This window comes from Cygnus olor, chromosome 18, assembly GCF_009769625.2.
Source record: "Cygnus olor isolate bCygOlo1 chromosome 18, bCygOlo1.pri.v2, whole genome shotgun sequence".
Lineage (NCBI taxonomy): Eukaryota > Metazoa > Chordata > Aves > Anseriformes > Anatidae > Cygnus > Cygnus olor.
The window spans coordinates 12,487,739-12,505,240 of NC_049186.1; the positions used below are offsets into that span (position 1 = coordinate 12,487,739).

At 58.5% G+C, this 17,502-nt stretch overlaps 1 protein-coding gene across 1 annotated transcript in view; it reads left to right on the top strand.

Moving 5' to 3' along the window:
• The window catches only part of RBFOX3 (RNA binding fox-1 homolog 3), a 160,519-nt gene that overhangs the window by 12,570 nt on the left and 130,447 nt on the right, over nucleotides 1–17,502 (top strand). The window contains 1 exon segment of the mRNA XM_040530221.1: nucleotides 526–696. The gene's annotated coding sequence lies outside the window, so the exon portion shown is untranslated.

Consider the following 17,502-nt stretch of genomic DNA (forward strand, 5'->3'; position numbering starts at 1 on the left):
AGAAAATAGAAATGTAATTTCTCTCTGCCCTATCAATTTAAATAAATTAACTATTAGATTAGCTGCACTTAAAACAAAACAAGAAATCAATCCCACCAGCCCTGGCTGCTATTAAACTATGCTTTGCACGGCTAAACCTGTAATTGCCGCCAGTCCCCAGGAAAGGGGGGGGCAGGCTGGCTGCGAGGCGCCCTCGGCTGCGTGCCCGGGGCGAGTGCCCGAGGTGTCTGCGACCTGGGAGCTGGGGCCCAGCGTGCTTGTGAGGGGCTGCTTGGTGCTGCTGCACCCTCTGCTGCTCTTGGCTTCTCCCAGCGGGTGCCAGAACGGGGCAGGCGGCAGCGCTGGTGCAGGGAGGGCTGCTGCATCCACTGGGTTTCTGAAGCAGCATTTCAGACATGGCTGGTCCTCTTTTATTTTTTTTACCTTCTTTCTGCTGAAACTGCCTTCTTGTGCAGACCTGCTTGAGCTCCTCAGATAAATTAGCATCTAAGGGATTTTTTTTTTCCCCCTCTACGTTTTGTGCAGTTGCGTAAGAGGGAAGAGGAGAGGAGCCCAAGCAGCAGATTGCTTTGTAGAGGAGCACGGAGCAGCCGTAGCCAGGGCTGCCGTCTCTCCCTGCTGCTGGCAGAGCTCAGACATGTCGGCTGGATGAAGCGCACGCGTTGTGATCTCCGCGGCGTTCCTGGGAGAGTCTCGGTGAGCGTGCGTAGGGCGGGGGGAGCCCGGGGGGGCGTGCAGGCACTTCATGCTCTTCCTCATGGGCCTGCTCGTCTGCGGGCTCCAGCGGGGAGCTCCCAGCTTTCCCCGTTTGTGGGATGGCCGGGGTCGTTGGAGGAAGCTGCCTGGTCTAATCCCTCCTGGGTCTTGGGGAGCTGCATGTTGGGAGTGCAGGCGCCAGCCCCCGGCTGCTCCCTGCCCTGCTCCTCTCCCAGGGGGGGAGGAAGCCGCCTTGCAAAGAGACCCGGGGGCAGGCGGGGGGCTGCCAGCACCCCCCTCTGCAGCAGCCGCGGGAGCTCCGGGGGCTTCCCTGCTGATGCTGTTCTGGGGAGAGGAGGAGGAGGAGGAGGGTGGCACCCACTGGGCTGCCTCTCCCGCTGACCTAACCCCATCGATCTGTGCCGATCCCGGTCTGATGAGATGTGTGAAGCAATCGATATACCTGCAGCGATGTGAGCGAACAGGGGCCGGCAGGGTTTAACCCTTTGTGCCCTCCCTGCCGTGGGTTCCCCGGTGGCTCTGGGGGTGCTCGCAGGGCACTCGGGTCTGGCTGCTCAGGCTGCGGTCTGTGCGCCACCGCTGCCTGCTAGTGGGGTCTCAGATCATACCTGTACCACTGACCGTGTGTCCCACGGTGTCCCCTGCTGTGCCTGTCCCATCTGGGTGCCCCAGCCTTCGAGCTACCTGCTTCCTTGGGGATTTTTTAGCCTTCTTTTGCCTCCTCAGAAAACTCCAGAGAGGGGCATGGGAAGAGTTGGGGGGAGGAAGGAAAATGGAAGGGGAGAAGGGACGATGACTCCAAAGGCTCAAATGTGCAGAAGGGTCAAGAAAACTGTGGTTGGAGGAGGGAGGGCACGGGGCTGCTGGTGCAGTCGCCCCGTGGCTGTGCACACCCGAGGTGCTCAGCCACGGCCGCAGCCCTGCCATGAGCTGGGCCGGGGGGCTCAGGAGCTGCTGGTGAGCAGGGGCCGCGTGGATCCTTGAGCAGCCACGTGCAACCAGGCGCTGCTGTGGGCACGTTCACAGCCTTCACCAGAAGTGGTTCTTCCAAGGCATAAGGAATGTAGGTAAATGGGATTATCTCACAAACAGGAACGGCAAAATAATAAACATCCCTGTAACAGCAACGCCCTGGTGCGCTGCCGGAGCCAGGGAGCTGCAGGGGCGAGCGGCGCTGCCCACAGCCAGCACGGAGCCGCGGCTGCGCCCGTGTTAGGGCACCCTGCGGGGTGCGGTGGAGTGGGGTTGGAGCTGTGCTACCGAGAGGCCCCTTGGCATATGGGGAAGCTGCTTTTTGGGACCTGACTCTGGCTCCTTGTAAGTACAAAGCCGTTGCTGTTCAGGGTTGAGCACCCCGAGTCTGTTCTTCAGGGTGAAACAAACTCGGTGTCCTCACCGGCGGCACCGCTGTGCCCCTGCTCCGCCGCTGGGCACTCGGGTCTGCGGCCTGAGGGGGTCTTTGCTGGCAGCGTGTGGACCAGGCTGCCTGCATCCCACCTTGCCCACGGCGCTCCTCTGGACGTTGCAGGAGGAAATGCACAGAAATTCCCCAGCTGACTTGGTTATGGCGACGGAGACTAATTCCGCTGATAGCGGGGAAAGGCTCTTTAGCTGCATTAACGAGCTGGAATCTGATGGATAAAGGGGAAGAAAATCAGTCTTCTCTGCATCACTCACTGGAGACTTTATCAGACTTGCCACAATTAGGAAAATTCACATTGAAGGCATCATTTATAAAGGACTAGAATAAGAGAAAACATTTGGCCCAGAGGGAAGCAGAGAAGGAATTTAAGTTGCCTCTCATCTTTCATCATTTGCCTTTTCCCTCTCCTATCTTGGCAGATCCAGTATTTTGCTTTGTCTCCTTCAGGTGACTAATCATTAGACTAATTAGTAGTTAATCAATGTTTAATTAAAACATAGCTGTTAATTACCGGAGGTGCTACTGTAGGTTGGATGTGAAATGTTATGAAAATGTTTTTAAGGGCAGTTCATACGAACGTGGCCTCTCTCCCTCATCTCTGCTTGGCCGGGGTGCTCTCCTCCGGGAGGCTTCTCGCCCAACTGAACCACGGGGACGTTTGCTGCACCCTGGACGGATGCTGCCCTGGCGTGTGCTTCCCAGCGAGCACCCAGCCAACAGCAAAGTGCAGTAGTGCTGCTGCTGTTCCTTCAGCTCCCTGCTCAGCCTTGGCCTGCTCACCTAAATCACGCTTCAGGCCGAGGCCAGGCAGCAGGGTCTGGCTCCAGAGACGGAGGCTTCGTCTGCACCTTCCTCTGCGTGCAGGAGCCTGGAAGGTTTCCGTGCACAACCCACTGAAAAAAAACCACTGAGCCCATTCGGTATTCCCCCCGTGACAGGTATCTGGTCACCCAGGTGTGCTGCTGCCTGCAGGTCCCAGCTCACGCCAGCCCCCCCATGGGGACCCCCTGTCTGCTCTGTAATTCTGCCGCTCCCTCCCCCCTCAGCCCCGTGTCCTTTGGGGCTGCGGGGACTGGGGGCACCGTGCCTTGTTGGCGGGCCCCAAAGCCCTTATGGATCCGCACAGCGGGTGCCTAGGAGAGGCTGGGGCTGGGGAACACCCCCAAGCAGAAAACCCATCCATCTCCCCCCAGGGCTGCCAGGCCTCCCTCCTGCAGCCTCCGCGCTGACCCCGTGGTGAACAGGCACTCTGCAAGTGCTGTACATATGCTAATCGCACGATTTACATTCTCTCTGCTCTTTACATTCCTTATTTCACTTTACTTGTCATTTTATGGCTCATTTTAATTTCTTGAGAGCAGGCCCATAGGATAATAAGGTCTGGTGCTGCGGAGGGTCCCGAGGCAGACAGCGTGTCTCCATCCAGACGCAGAGGCGGGCAGCGCAGCCAACGTGCCTGCGTCTGGCTCGGGCGGGTGCCACGCTCCTCACCTGGGGAAGGTGCAGGGGTTTCTCTGCTGCAGCGGTGATGCCGGGGCCCCTGGGGAACCAGCTGCCTGCCTCGGTGTTTCCCCTGCTCCTCCTCTGGCTGTGGTTTCTGTGGAAATGGGCACCCTTCGTGGGGGTCACTAATCCCCGCTGGTTTCTGTCGCACCGAGGGTGTTTGCTGCGAGGCCAGGGGAGGCTCCGGAGCTCTCCCGATGGAGGCACTGGGGAATCTCAGCCCTCGTCCCGAGCATACCATCCGTGGCTCTGTTCTCTTGTCACCTCCGAGCTGGCATGGGGGCAGAGCTGGGACTGTCCCTACACAACGCCTGCTCCTCGCTCCCAGCTGCGGGCCGGGGCTCAGGGCCCTGCCACCGAGCAGAAGGGGGCTTGCCCTGCTCCTGCCAAGTGCAGGGTGAGGGGGCTGCAGGAAGGCGAGGGTGCCGTGTTGGTTTGCTTGCTTTGTGCCAATGGATACATTATTTTTTGAGAAAAAAAAATCATTTTTTCCCCTGCTAGTTAGAGAAAGATGCTGACAACAGACCAGGATTTTAGTGATTTAGATGGTGACAATGCAAGGAAAGGGAGCTATGTTTAGAAATAATTGCTTTGTCTTTTGCAGAGGTATTAGTGCTTCCATGCTGGCAGTTACAGGAATTAGCTGAAGGTATTGGTGACATAAATACAGAAGCAAAATTATTGCTACTTATAATCACTTTCATGTGTGTGAGAGAGTGGTGGAAAGGATGGAGGGAGGAGAAGGAAGCCGCCAGAAGGGCAGGCACTGCTCGGCCCTCAGAGCGAAGTCGGCACTTCCCTGCGGCTGGTTCTGGCACTGCGGGGAGGTGCGTGGGCAGCGGCTCGGTGGGCTGGGAGCTGGGGCAAACAGGGCTCAGCGGGCTGGGAGCTGGGGCAGACAGGGCTCCCCCACCCAAACAGGGCCCTGGGGGGCCACAGGAGCCCCCGGCTGCTGGCTCGGAGCGAGAGCCTCCCACCGCTGTGGTGCTGCTTGTCCCGGGGACCGGCGCCAGCCTTTGGGGAGCGATCTGGGAAGCGATCGCTGTGCTTTTTTTATTTTTATTTTTTCCTTAACAGTAGCGAGGGGAGCCTGACATTTTGCTTCTAAAAAATCATTAAACAGCCAAGGAAGGAGCCAGGGTGTAGTGAAGAGAACAAAACGGTTCCAGATGAGCAGCTGCGAGCGGCGCGGTGCAGCTGCAGCGGGGAAACTCGCAGTGTGGGGGCTTTATGGCCGTGGTGTCCCCGGTCACCACTCGCGCTGCAGGGAAGGCGGCTTGCTTGGGTCCTGCCTGCGACGGGCACACACGTGGCACCGAAGGGGTGGGGATGGGGTGGGGATGGTCTCTGCAGCCGGGACAAGCTGGAGAGCTGCAGGCACGAAGCGCGTGAAATGGAAACGGTCAGATCCTGCTGCAGTGCGAACAGGGGGGAGTCTGCTGCGGGGAGCCGGCAGCGCAGAGGTGCGCGGCCGGGGAGAGCGCTCGCTCCCTGTCCTCCTGGTCCCAGAACCTGGTGCACCCTGCCCGGGCCGCAACTTGGGCTGAGCAGCAAAATGGGGGGGTGCGGGGGGGGGGGATTAAGCTGCTGCAACATTTTGGCTGTCAGAACGGGGCTGGATGGTGGTATTTAAGGTCAGTGCTGATTGCCCCGTGTGGATGTGGGTGCTCACCTGAGACAAGGCAGCCCCGCATCCCACGTGTGCCCAGCGTGGCAGCAGTCGGGAGCGTGGAGGGTGCCCTGGGAGCACGGAGGGTGCTCTTGCAGCAGCGGCCCATGGGTGCTGCTCCCCAGCCCAGGTTCTCATGGCCGGCCAGCACCGCTGTGCTGCCCCCGGCCTGCGGCAGGGCTGGGTGTGCAATGTGAACTCGGGTGTGGGGAAGGAACCGATCTCTGATGGAACAAGGCCCTTCATGCTTTCAGATATTAAATTCCATGCAGAATATTAAATAATTTCCTCTTCAATGATCCCAGTAAATTTAATTAGCTCTTGTTCCCCCGATAGAGTTGTCTCTCCGTTCCTGAAGCGCTGCATTTGGAATGAAGGGGAACTCGACTCATGTTTTAAGCGCTGTCTTCCTGCAGTGCATGCAGCAATCGCCACGAGGTGAGGGCGGCCCCTCGATCGCCGCTGCGTTTCTCTTCCCACCGCCATCTCCCAGCCTCGGCCATTCACCACTGGAGATGAGCTGCATCCGAACCGCAGGAGCTTTGTCCCAAACCTCACTTGGGAAAGCACAGGCAGAGAAACCAAGTGCAGAAGTGCTCGCTTTGAGGCGGCAAAACGCTGGTGGGTCCATGGGGCTGCCCTGCCTGGTGCCGAGGAGCGGACCCGGCTCGGGAGATGCAGGCTGTGCGTGGAGCTGCTGTAGCAGGTGTGGGGGCACAGAGCGGGCTCTGCGTGGCACGGCCACGTCGCTGGTGCCACATCAGGGGTGCCTTCAGAGCAGTGTCCCCAGTGCTGGCTGCAGGGACTCGCCCCAGGACGGGCTCGGCAGCTGCCTTCCTTCTCTGCCTTCAGCACACTGAGGCTTGGCTCCCGGCTGCTGCTTGAGGAAGTTTGTAAAAGGTGCTCAGAAAGCAGCCTGAGCTCTGCTGGGATGGGTGTAGGGAATTGGTGGGGTTTGGGTGACTTATCCCGGGTTGCTTTGCAGCACACGTCAGTGCCACATCGCAAGGTGGGAGTGGCGGCAGTCACACAAGCGTTTGAGTTCCAGTAACGTCTGCTGCTGCTTTCGGTTCTGGTGGCTTGTTTGGTCGGTTTTTGATTTATTTTGTTTTTTAACTTTCAGAACCTCAGAGCAAGGAGGGGGAAAAAAATCCCTTCCTGATGGAAGAGGCTAATAGAGGGTTATAAATGTGTCCCTGGCATGGTTCATTAGCTGCGATGACATATTGAGAGCTATGAACGGTATGATACCAGCAAATCAATTTAGAATTTAATCTGAAAAAGAACGTGGGGAGGTTGGATCATGCAACATGTTACCAAACATTTCTTATCAGAATAAATAGAGCAGCTTTTCTTTCACAACACTCCTCCTGCCTGGTTGCTGTGCAAAACGCAAAATAAATAAGTAAACACGTACCTGATTTACCAATGATTAATTTGCATAATTAGTGCTGTGTCAAATCACTACACCAAGGTGCAAAGCACACTTTGCTTTAGATGTCTGCGTGGATGCCTTTCCAAGATCGGCTTATCCCGTGCTTAACAGCCTCGTGAGGAGGGAGCGCTGCTGAGGACCGGGTTTCAGCGGCGGAAGGGCGCTGAGCCCCCGGGGGTACACGGCCGAGTCCGTGCCAGCCTTCACGTGCTCTGTCCTGCTGTTGGAGCAAATGCCCTTGGCTGAAAACGTGTGGCCCCGGCGGGTGTCCGCCAGCCCGCCCTGGAGCCAGGGATGATCTCAGATCTGTGTCTGCCCCAGGGGGCCCAGGCCTGCAGGCTCCCTGGCAAACTTCAGGCTCCTCGGAGAAGGCAGCTTGGTGAGGCTGGATCCCGGCCCTTTTCCCATCGAGTCCACGTGCAGCACAGCGGCACTCTAGGGATGCGTTGGGAACAGGGGAAGTGGCTAGAAAACATCCCACAGGTGCAGCACTGCATCAAAAACGTAAATACATTCAACGTTTTAAAACGTGTCACCCTGTGGGCAGCTCCAGTTGCGTGCTCCCCTCCTTCTGCCTATCTAATGGATATCAGATTGTTCCAGTGATCTGAGCGTTGGTTTAGTAATTGACTGATGCAATGCAATGTTCACTGATTTAATAAGTTTGTTAGTATAATAGAGGTTCAGGATTTTGCTGTTAATGCGCAGTGACAATTACATTTTAGATTTGCTCATTATGTTGCATAACTTAGCTATGAAATCTATCATAAATTGTATTTAAAAAAGCATTATTTCAAAGCACATTATCATGGCTATCTCCTCTCGACTCTCCGGTGCTGGAGAGTGCTTTGTAGGCTGAGCTCATTCATGACCAGGTGCGCGTTCACTTTCTGGTCGGGTGTTACACGTTCTGCTTTGTTTTTTTTTGGGTCAGGGCTTCTGACACTTGCCAAAAAAAAAAAAAAAGAGTCCTGCCTTGTCATCGCCCCATCCGTGCCGTGGCCAGGGGCTGTGCGGGCACCCAGTGTTCTGCAGACCTCTGGGGAGGCTCCCGAAGAGAGGTGCCTCAGGGCTTTTGATCCGAGGCAGGGCTCGGTGCGCTCACCCCTGCGCAGGGCTGGGCTCAGCTGTGCCGCCTCAGAGCCAAACGAGCGCTGAGTGTCACCTGCTCAGGCAGTGCCTCTTTGGGTATTCGGCACCAGGTGAGCGAAGGTCTGGGAGAGCGAGCAAAGCCTTGAGGAGGGGGGTGAGCCTTGGCTGGGCACCTGCAGGTCGAGGGGCCCCACGAGCCTCTGAGGGTGACCGGGGGGGGGCTGCTGCATCCCGCTGCTCTGCTCTCCTCGGGCCGAGCACCATCTGTTGCATCGCAGAGATGATTTCTGCAGACCTGGAACTGGCTGATTTGGCACTCTCCTTGTTTGGGTTCTGCAGAGGGAAAAACAGGGACGAGACGTTCAATGCTGGGGACGAGGAGAGTCCCTGCATGGCGTGGTTCTGCTGTGGCCCCTGCTCATAGCATCTGCGTGCAAGAAAACCCCAAGGCAGAGCTGCAACAGGTCTCTTCCCGAACCACAGCTATGAAAAGGAAAACCTCATCGTTACGGCTAAAAAAGCAGCAGCGATTTAACGACTCTGCCTTCCTCCAAACTGAGGCTCTAAATGGCAAATAGGCTGTGAAAAAAAAGCTAAGAAAAACAAATATTTTTTCCAGATTAATACTCGTTCCTTCTGGTTCACATAACAACCTTGCCAAAAGGCAGGGTTTTGTTGACTTGTGTTTTCCTAACTGCCTCTCTTCCCTCAACTGCCGCTCTCGCGCATTCTCCGTTCCCGTCCCCTCGCTGTTCCTCCTCCTCCTCCTCCTCCTCTCCCCGGCCAGGCCCCGGCGCTGCTCCTGGCCCCGCAGCGAGGCTCCTCGGTGGGCTCTGCTTATGCTGCCTGCTTTTCCCTGCCGGGGCGGCCGGGGAGCGGGTGCAAGCCCTGGCTGCGTGCTGCTCCCCGGCCCCTTGCTGCTGGCAGCGTGGGGTTGCCTAGCAATCCCGCAGCATCGCCCCGCTGCACGCGCGCCTCCCGAGCGGCACCAGCCTGCGCTTCCAGGAACAGATGTCGGCAGGGACCCAGCTCGGGGGCTCGAATGCGGAGGAATTTTGCAGAGCTGCTCTCTCCCGTGTTCCCGCTTCCCCGTTCTCCAAATCTGCTGCCTAAAGCATCTTCGGCCTCAGTGAACCGTGAGAAAATAGCACAGCGGGGCATACCAAGGAGCCATCCTGGCTGAGCGCTCCCATTGTTTGGCAGGGCGTGAGAACAAGGCTGCTGCCTCCCTGACAGGGCTTTGGGCTGCTGCTGCATCCCCGAGGGCTAAAAATATACACGTTTATCATACAGAATGGATGTTTGGATGGATGAGGTGCGTTTGGTGCATTTCATCGTCCGCACTCACATTACTGCTCTGTGTAACCCCGATGATTTTCTCTAGAGGGTTCCTCAAAGCGTTTGGAGGCGGGAAAAAACGGGTCGGGAGGGGAAGGGGGGAGCGGTGCCTGTTCTCGGGGCGCCGCACGTGGACTCTGCAGGACAGGAATAATACCTCGGGACAGACCCTGTGCTAAGTTCAGAGGAAGTCACTGACTTCAGCAGGCTGTGGGTGTTCCAGATGTTTCCCAGGCAATGTAACTTGGGAAGCTTTGCCACAGCCTTAACTGCTGGAAACCACAAACGGATCACTCGAGCCAGAAAAAGCTCTGAGGTGCTTACGGTGACTCTGGCAGGTCTGTGAGGACCCGATTGCTGCATCTGCGTTGTGTAACCTCTCCCACGTTCAGGAGAAGGGACACGACCCTCGGGCCGCACCTGATTAAATGGAGCTGTGCTGCTCAAACAGATGGCGCTCATTACTATTTTAGCGAGGTTGCACAGCCGCTGGTGAGCCAGAGGAGAAAGGGCAGAACAACAGGGCCTCTAGCAGCCCGTGGCTTGCAAAATATTGCACTGCGGGTCTGCACCAGTGCTCGGCCGGCTTCCTGAGAGAGGAGGCAAACAGCAGGAGGATGGGAGGGCTGGGAGAGCCAGAGGTCTGCTCCTGCGAAAAGCTCAGGGAAGGACGATCGCCTCCAGCTGCCGAGGGAACGCCAAGATCACCGCCCAGAGGTCCTTGCGTTAGAGTTGAAGAGAAGGAAGGGTAAGGGGCCGAGGCACGCGCCGAGCTGTCATTAACCCTGGCTGTGTTGCAAACCTGCACCCCGTGGGCTCCGTGCACCTCCTTGGTTTGCAGCGAGGAACCAAAACCTCGCTCCTTGCTGCCGCCCTGCTCGGCGGCCTGGGTGCCCAGCCCCGGGGCGTTGGGTGCGGTGGTAGAAATGGGTGCTGCACTGAGCCGGGGGGGGCTCACCACTTCTCGCTGTGCAGCCTTGGGGGGGGGTCACCCCTCGCTGTGCTGCCCGCGGCCGGTGCCGCCGGGGAGCCCCCGGGGGCAGCCCCTCGCCCACCCGCACGCAGCAGCGAGCCCCCCCCCCCCCCGGGGCGCAGGACCGGCCCGCAGCAGCCCGCGGCTCCCCCCCGAGCCGGGAGCGCGCCTCGTGCCCCGCCAGGAGGTGCCTCGCGCCGCGGGAACGCGCCGGGCTGCGGCGGGAGCGCGCCCGGGGCGCACCGGCCGGGTGGGAGGAGGAGGAGGAGGTGGGAACGCGGCTCGCGGGGTGGGGGGGGCTCGGGCGCGCCCCCCGGCGCCGGGGCTGGGCGCGGAGGTGGGGGGGGGGGGAGGCGGTCCGGGGGCAGCTCCGGGCCGGGGGCGGTAGCGGGGGCTTGGGGCGGGGAGGGGAAGGAGGAGGAGGAGGAGGCGGGGGCGGGGGGGCCCGGGGGGCGGCGCGGCCGCACGTGCCCCCGCCCGCGGCTCTCGGTGGCGGCGGCGGCCGGGGGCGGGCGCGTTCGTTGCATCTCGGCGTTCTCTCGCTCGGCGGCTCCGGGGGCGGCGGCGCGGGCGCAGCCGCGTGCGAGGCTGCCCGGCGAGGCGAGCCCAGGCGGTGCCAGCCCAGGCGGTGCCGCGCCGCCTCCCGCCGCCCTCCCGCCGCCGGGCCGCCCCGGTCGCCGCTGCTCGGGAGATGCCGCTCGGCGGGCGGGGACCCGCGGCTGCCCTGCGCCTCCGCCGCCGCGGCGGGGACCTCTGAGAGTGAGTCACCGGGGGGGGGGGAGGCGGAGAGGGGGGCGGCTCGCCCCGGTCCTGTGCCGGGGGCGGCGGGGAAGCTCCGCCGGGGTGTCCCCGGGGCCGCCCCGGTCGGGGGAAGGCGGGCGCGGGCCGGGGCCGGGGGGAGCCCCGCGGGGCCGGGGACGGCGGGGGGGGGGGGCGCGGCATCGCCGTGCCCGGGGCCGCCGGGGGGAGGTTTCCCCTCGGGGGTGCGGCGCCTTCCCAAAGCTGCCGGCGCTCGGGGCCGTGAGCTGCTCGACGCGGCGTTAGCGGCGGTGGCCCCTGAAGTTAGCGGCTGCAGCCTCCTGTTCGCCCGCAGAAGAATCCTGGCACAACTTCTCGTTAAGTTTGCGTTATGGGTTCTTAGCGGATGTCTTAATTAGCTGCTGTTGTTAACAGGAATGTTACGCTAATTAAAATCACACCCTCCAGGTGAAGGTAAATTGTAAGAAAAAGTTGGGCGAGGTGGAGCCTGGATCGGTGGGGTGAGGAGGAGGAGGAGAGGCTCCCGCTGGGGCCGGCAGCCTCCACGAGTGGGCGAAGCTGCAGGGGCAGAGCTCGGCCCCGCCGGGAAGGGGCACAGCGAGGAGCTCAGCTTGGGCAGCTCTCTCTGGGTTTTTCCTCTCCTGAAGCGGGTGCCCATCTCCAGGAATTTCGCTGCGAGGCTGTGCTGGCGTGCCGAGGGCTCCCTGCATGGGGCGGGCGGGAGGGAGCCAAGGCCTTCCAGAGTCACCTGGTTTATTTGTGTTGCGTGTGTAAATGCACAGCGCCGTTGTTCAGCTGCCCATATGCTGACGATCCTCCATCGGTGTGCATGCCAGGAAGCTGTACGGCGTGCAGCGAAGCGTCCAAGTGTTTCAACGCAGATGTTTGAAGTAAACAAGCATGGCATGGGGTCCGGGAGCCGCCGAGGTGCTGGGCAGGCCTGCGGGGGGCATGGACGGACCCTGCCCCTCTCCCCACAGCGCCCAGAGCCAGCGCAGCTCCTGCCCGGGGGGCTGGAGAGGCTTCGTTAGCATCGGTGCGTGCAGGCGGGGTTGGCGAGGGGGGAGAGCAGGGATGCGGGGATTTCTCAGTTTCTCACTCCAGTAAGCATGACATTAACAGCACCGACTGTTTTCGGGTTGCTTTTTGTGAGGGTTTGGAACTTGCTCGCTGCCTCCACGGAAACCTGGCCCCGAGCAGGGGTGTTCCCTGCTGCGTGCTTTTCTGTCCCGGTGCCGGCCTGCCCCTGGGTTCCTTGCAGGGCTCAGGGCATGGCCGGCACTGCCGGGGGTGGCTGCACCATGCTGCGTGCTTCGGGGGGTTGCAGCTGGGGAATGCCTTGCTCCTGCTCCCTGCTCGTTCTGCCTGGCATTCTCCAGGATGTCCGGCGGCTTGTGGTTCATCTTGCAGCCTTTCAAAGGTGTATTCTGCTGCTGCTGTTTTATTTGTATTACAACAGTACCCGAAGGCTGCAGTCAGGCTGGAGGCCTTGTTCTGTTGGGTGCTGTGCAAATGCAGATTAAGACAGTCTGTTCCCCAAAGAGCTTCCTGGCTTCAGGCTAAAATGGTTGAGGCGTGATAAAGCCACACAAAGCGAGAAATGAAGGCTATTTTTCTGTATAATAGATGGAGAAAGTGCTCGGAGTTTATAATTTTTTGTAGAGGGATGATTGCAGCGGGTTGGGGCTGGCAGGGCTGCCCAAATCTGGCCAGTCGTTGGGAACTTGTTCTTGGCTCTGGGGAGCCGTGAAGAGGCTCTGTTTGTTATTCCAGAGAAAATACATGAGAGGTTTTTTTTTTTTTTCCCTCCTTTGAAGTGATCTGTAGGATTGTTCAGCACCACAGAAAGCCTTGGCACAAGGGCACATAAATGCTTTGCTGCAGCGTTCGGTGAACTCTTGCCAGGGTTACAGCTATCGCTTTTGGGGCATGGCTTTAGGATTCTCTCACGTGGCTCAGAGGGTCACAAATTCTGTGTAGTGAGCTGAGCTGGTAGTTTCGGGGCACCAGATAAGGGGGCCCAGGCATGGGCCCTGCTGGCTGGTGCTGTGGCTGAGATCTGAACTGCACCAGATCCTCGAGGGGCGCAGAAGGTACTGGGGAAGGGCAGCACCCCACAGCCGTGGCCCTTGCTCGTTCGTGGCAGTTTGGGAAGCAGCCAGGGACAGACTTCCCAGAGCTGGAGGTGCTGAAGGAGGCATCACGGGCAGCCGTCTCCTCCTGGAGCCCGGTCGGTGCGAGGCAGTGCTGTTGGAAACGCGAGGCTGGCATCCCCCCATGGGGTACCCTGTGCCTTGCTGCAGGGCTGCTGCGGTGCCTGTCTGTTCCTTTCCTGCTTCTCGTGATGGCAGGAGGGGCCCTGGCAGCCTGGGAGGTTTTAGGTCATGTCTCTAGGTTTGCTGACGCTTGCTCCATGTTTTTCCTCTGAAAAACCAGCTCCTCCAGCTCTCCTTTCCCAAACCTTTCCAGTCGTGTGAACTCGGCGTGTTTCCCACTTACACAGTACCTTTTTATCAAGGTATGGATTTCTTCCCTTTCTGTTTCAGAATAAAGGGCTTCTCTCCCAGTTGCACTTATTTCTCCATCTCCCATCACTAGAACATGTCGTCCTTAATTACTGCGTTCACATCCCGGCGGTGGGATGGTCGGGCAGCCTGCGCGGTGCGTTTGCTGGTGTTGGAGCCTGTCTTTCCGTGCTACTGCTGCTGATTGCTAATGCTTTGCCTCCTCCTCCTGCAAGGCAAGCTGCTTCTCTCCCATCCGGGGCGTAGTTTCTGTGTGCAACAGTTCAGCTCATTTGCCACGATGCCTTAGGGGGATGCCCCGGATCTCCCCAGCCAGGGGGGAGCGCTGGGCTTGGGCACCTGGGGGGAGCGGGTGTCCCCGTTACAGGCTCGCATCTCAAGCAACTCTTCTAGCATGGGTTGCATTTGCTTATTCGGTATATAAATAAAGGTTTTTAAGTGTGTGCATTTACTAAATTAGTTTGTCGTCACAATTTTTCAAATGGATCAGCTGACGGTAGATAAATGCCTCTGAAGGTTATTGAGATAATAAAAGGCATGAGGGAAGTTCCTTAATTTATTTGAGTTCTCTTTTAATTTATGGTGTTATGGGGTGAGAGCACGCTGAATAATTAGTTCTTATGAATGACTTGCTCCATGGGACCAACCTCTCCATGGAACCTCCATGGCAGAGGAAGGGGAGCTGGTGGTGAGGCTCAGCAGGGAGCGGTTTAACAGGAGGTGGTGCCGGCGCGGTGCCGTGTGGACGCGCACAGCCAAGTCGTGTGCTGCTGGCAGTCAAGCTCCTTGTGCCTCGCCGAGGTGTGCTGAGCCGAACCCAGCTTTCTTCTCTTGTGCTGTCTGCTTGAGCGTCTCCAAGTTCTTCCCAAAAGCCGAGAGCAGCTTGGGGCTGGGCAGGGGCAGGCTGGTAACGGTGCAGGAGCCAGCTCGGTCGTGCCGCAGCGCGTGGTCCCTGCTGCGGGGCCGTACCGCAGCCCTGCCGGGGGGCTCTGCTGGTAACATCGCCCCCTTTTCCATCCGGAATAAGCAAACATGAGAGGTTCAGGTGCCTTTCCTGAGGTTACGGGGTGAGTCAGTGCCTCAGCTGGGTTTTAAAGGTGACCTGCAGAGCATTTGCTTCCAAATGGGTTTGAATGCCTTTTGCTTATTGCCGATGAATGCAATGCGGTGCAAAGGAGACATCTCTTCAAGTGTGCGAGCTGACAGGCCTCCCACGTCTTGGCTCCGAGGTCGTGGTGACCCACCCTCCCCTCCCAGCCCCTTCTCCTGCCCCTCCGCTGCTGCTCAGCTCGGGCCTGCAGCATCTGCTCCATCGCTTCTCCCCCCGGGATGCTCCTCCGTGCTGGGCCAGGCGGCTCGGGGCTGCAGGAGCAGCTGCTTTGCCTCCCGAGCCCCTCGTAGCAGCAGGGCTGTTTGTTGTCAGCGCTGTTCCAGTGCTTTCTGCTGGAATCGTTTGAGGTATTTCGGGATGTGCGTTCTTGCAAATTAATTGACAGGCTGAGATACCAGACGAGGAAGCACATTTTTCTTCTCTGTTATTTCATTAGTTATTGAGATTAAATTTTTTTTTTGAAACTTTATTTTTAATAAAGCAATCTAAAACTAGCTCTCTCCTTTGCTCAGTTTGCACTCTGTGATGCTCCAGGCATCATTGTGTCTTCCAGACTCGACAAGATTGAATTTCTAATGGGTAGAAATGAGCACACGAGCGCGGGATCCCTTTTCATGTTTTGTTCTCCAGCGCGGGCGCGCAGCAGCCCCTGTCCCTGTGCCGGCGGCGTGCTCGAGCCCCAGCTCCTCTCTCATACCTCCTGCCCGCGTCCCTCGTTCCCCAATGGTGCCATGGGGCCACAGCCGTGCCTGCGCGCTTTTGAGCTCCTCTGCCTGTTGTCCACTGCCGAGCCCCTCGTGCCACCAGCTTTGCTGGCTCCAGCTCCCTTTCAAGCTGCGCTCTCCCTCGGTGGCTCTCTCCACGTTCCTCTGACCGCTGCGGGCAGGAGACCTTTTATTTTATTTATAGCCAGGGTACGAAGCCGTGCTGCTGGCTGGGAGGCGCGTTCCTGGGCTGTGTCCTGCAGCGAGGACAGGCTCCCCGCGTGGCCGAGCCGGCGGAGGGCCCGAGCAGCCCGGCGGCTCCTGGCTGGCGGCGAGGGGCACTTTGCGCTGCTGCTGCTGGCTTCCTGTTAGGTGGTTTGGGCTTGGAAGCCGCAGCTGATCCTGCGAGCTTCCTGGGCAGAGGCTGGCACAGGGAGCGGGTGGGAGGGGGCACGGGGATCACCCGGCACCCCCGCGTCAGGTGGCAGCCGGGGGGACGCTGCTGAGCCCCCCGGGGAGGGTGGAGGTGGAGGCACAGGAGGGCAGCAGCAGCTCCCGGGGCCGGTGCTGAGCCCTGCCCGTGCCCCTTGTCCTCGTCACCGGTGTGCCTGGTGCTGTGGGACCCCTCACCATGGCTCGGGGCGGCGCGGGGCCAGCCTGCCCTCGGCCGGCTGCGGGAGGAGAGGGCGCAGCTGGAGGAGCGGGCTTGCTGAAGTTGGGAACGTCCAAGGCTTTCTTTGGAAATTCAAGGTTTCTTGAAACTGGGAATCCGCGTAATGACCTGACTTACTGTAATCTGTTAAAATAATTTCAAGGAACACTTGAGCAGGTCATGTGTACTGCTGGTGTTTAGAGAAACGCAAATTATTGAACTGGAGGAAGTCATTACAACTAGAATTTATGGAAGTGATAAAACAACTTTTGACAACAGGTTCACCTCCTCTGCAGCCAGAGAGAGAATATTTTCCTCTTGTCAGATCAATAAACAATTAATTCTAGTGCAGGGAGCCAGAGAAAAAGAGTTTTTCAGATTTCTAAACTCTTAATCAGGCTCTGGGTAAAACATAGATGCGAGAATTTCAGATCTGCTTCTAAAATTGTGACCTTGATAACTAGTTCTTAAATTCCTGAACCGCAGATGATACTTCCTTTGCTGAATAAATCTACTTTTAAATATAGAACTTGTTCCTAGATATTTATGCTTCCAACATGTTTAATGTAGCTTTACTTAATAATCTGCTTCAAAATGCTGACTTTTTCCCCCACGTTTTAATTGAATTCTAATTTCTATTCAGAACTAGCTTAAATTAAATGAGTTTAAAAAACATAGTAAATAATAAATATAATTCCCTTAGCCTTAACATAAGCTGTGAAAATAAGGAATTGAAATAACTATTTAAATCTGCACGCAGAATGTCCTTCTCCGTAACACAAGAACTGGCATCCTTTTGTTGAATGTGATGTCTCTGTGAATTAACCGCCGAGAAAGAAAAATTAATTTTGGGGGGGTACCCGGCATGCAGGCGGAAGCACGATGAGATGCAGCAATGCCTTTTTTTTGGGGGGGGGGTAGCACTGTCTGCGCCCCCGGCACTGCAGGCAAGGGATGAGGCCACCGGGGATGGGGGGGGCTGCGGTGCTCGGCTCCGGGGGCCGCGGGGGGAGATTTACAGCTCTTCCCTGCTCTGCTTGATGGACAATTAAAGTGCTGCACGGCTGGCAGGGAGCGATGCCTGTGAGAGGCAGCAATGGTCGGAATAAATCAGTCACCTTCCGCGGCTCCGGAGGCACCGTGCGCAGCTGGGGGGGCTGCGATTTCCATCGGCCGAGCCCTCCCCGAGGGAGCCTGGGGGCTTTTGGTGCCTCTGCACGGGGCCGAGCGTGGTGGCTGGCGGCTGGGGAGAGGCGCGGGGCAGCGCCAGGGCCCCCCTGAGCCCTGGGGTGGGCACCTGCAGGGTTTGGGGGGTGGCACTGAGGGACCCAAGCTGCTGCCAGATCCTGCGCCAGCTGCCTCGTGCGGGTTTTCTGGCTGATGTGGTACGTTTTAATGAACCTTCCCCGAATGCCACTCAGGTCTCAGGATGCCTTAGGGGCATGGCACTGTCAGGGTACGGGTACCAGCGAGCATCCCTCTGCAGGCTGCGGATGGCCGTTTGCTCTCCCAGTAGTGGCTGGGGTTGTCTGAGGGCATTTTATAGGGGGGAAAAAAGGGCAGGAGATCCCTCACAGCTTGCAGCTTGACTTCTGGACAGG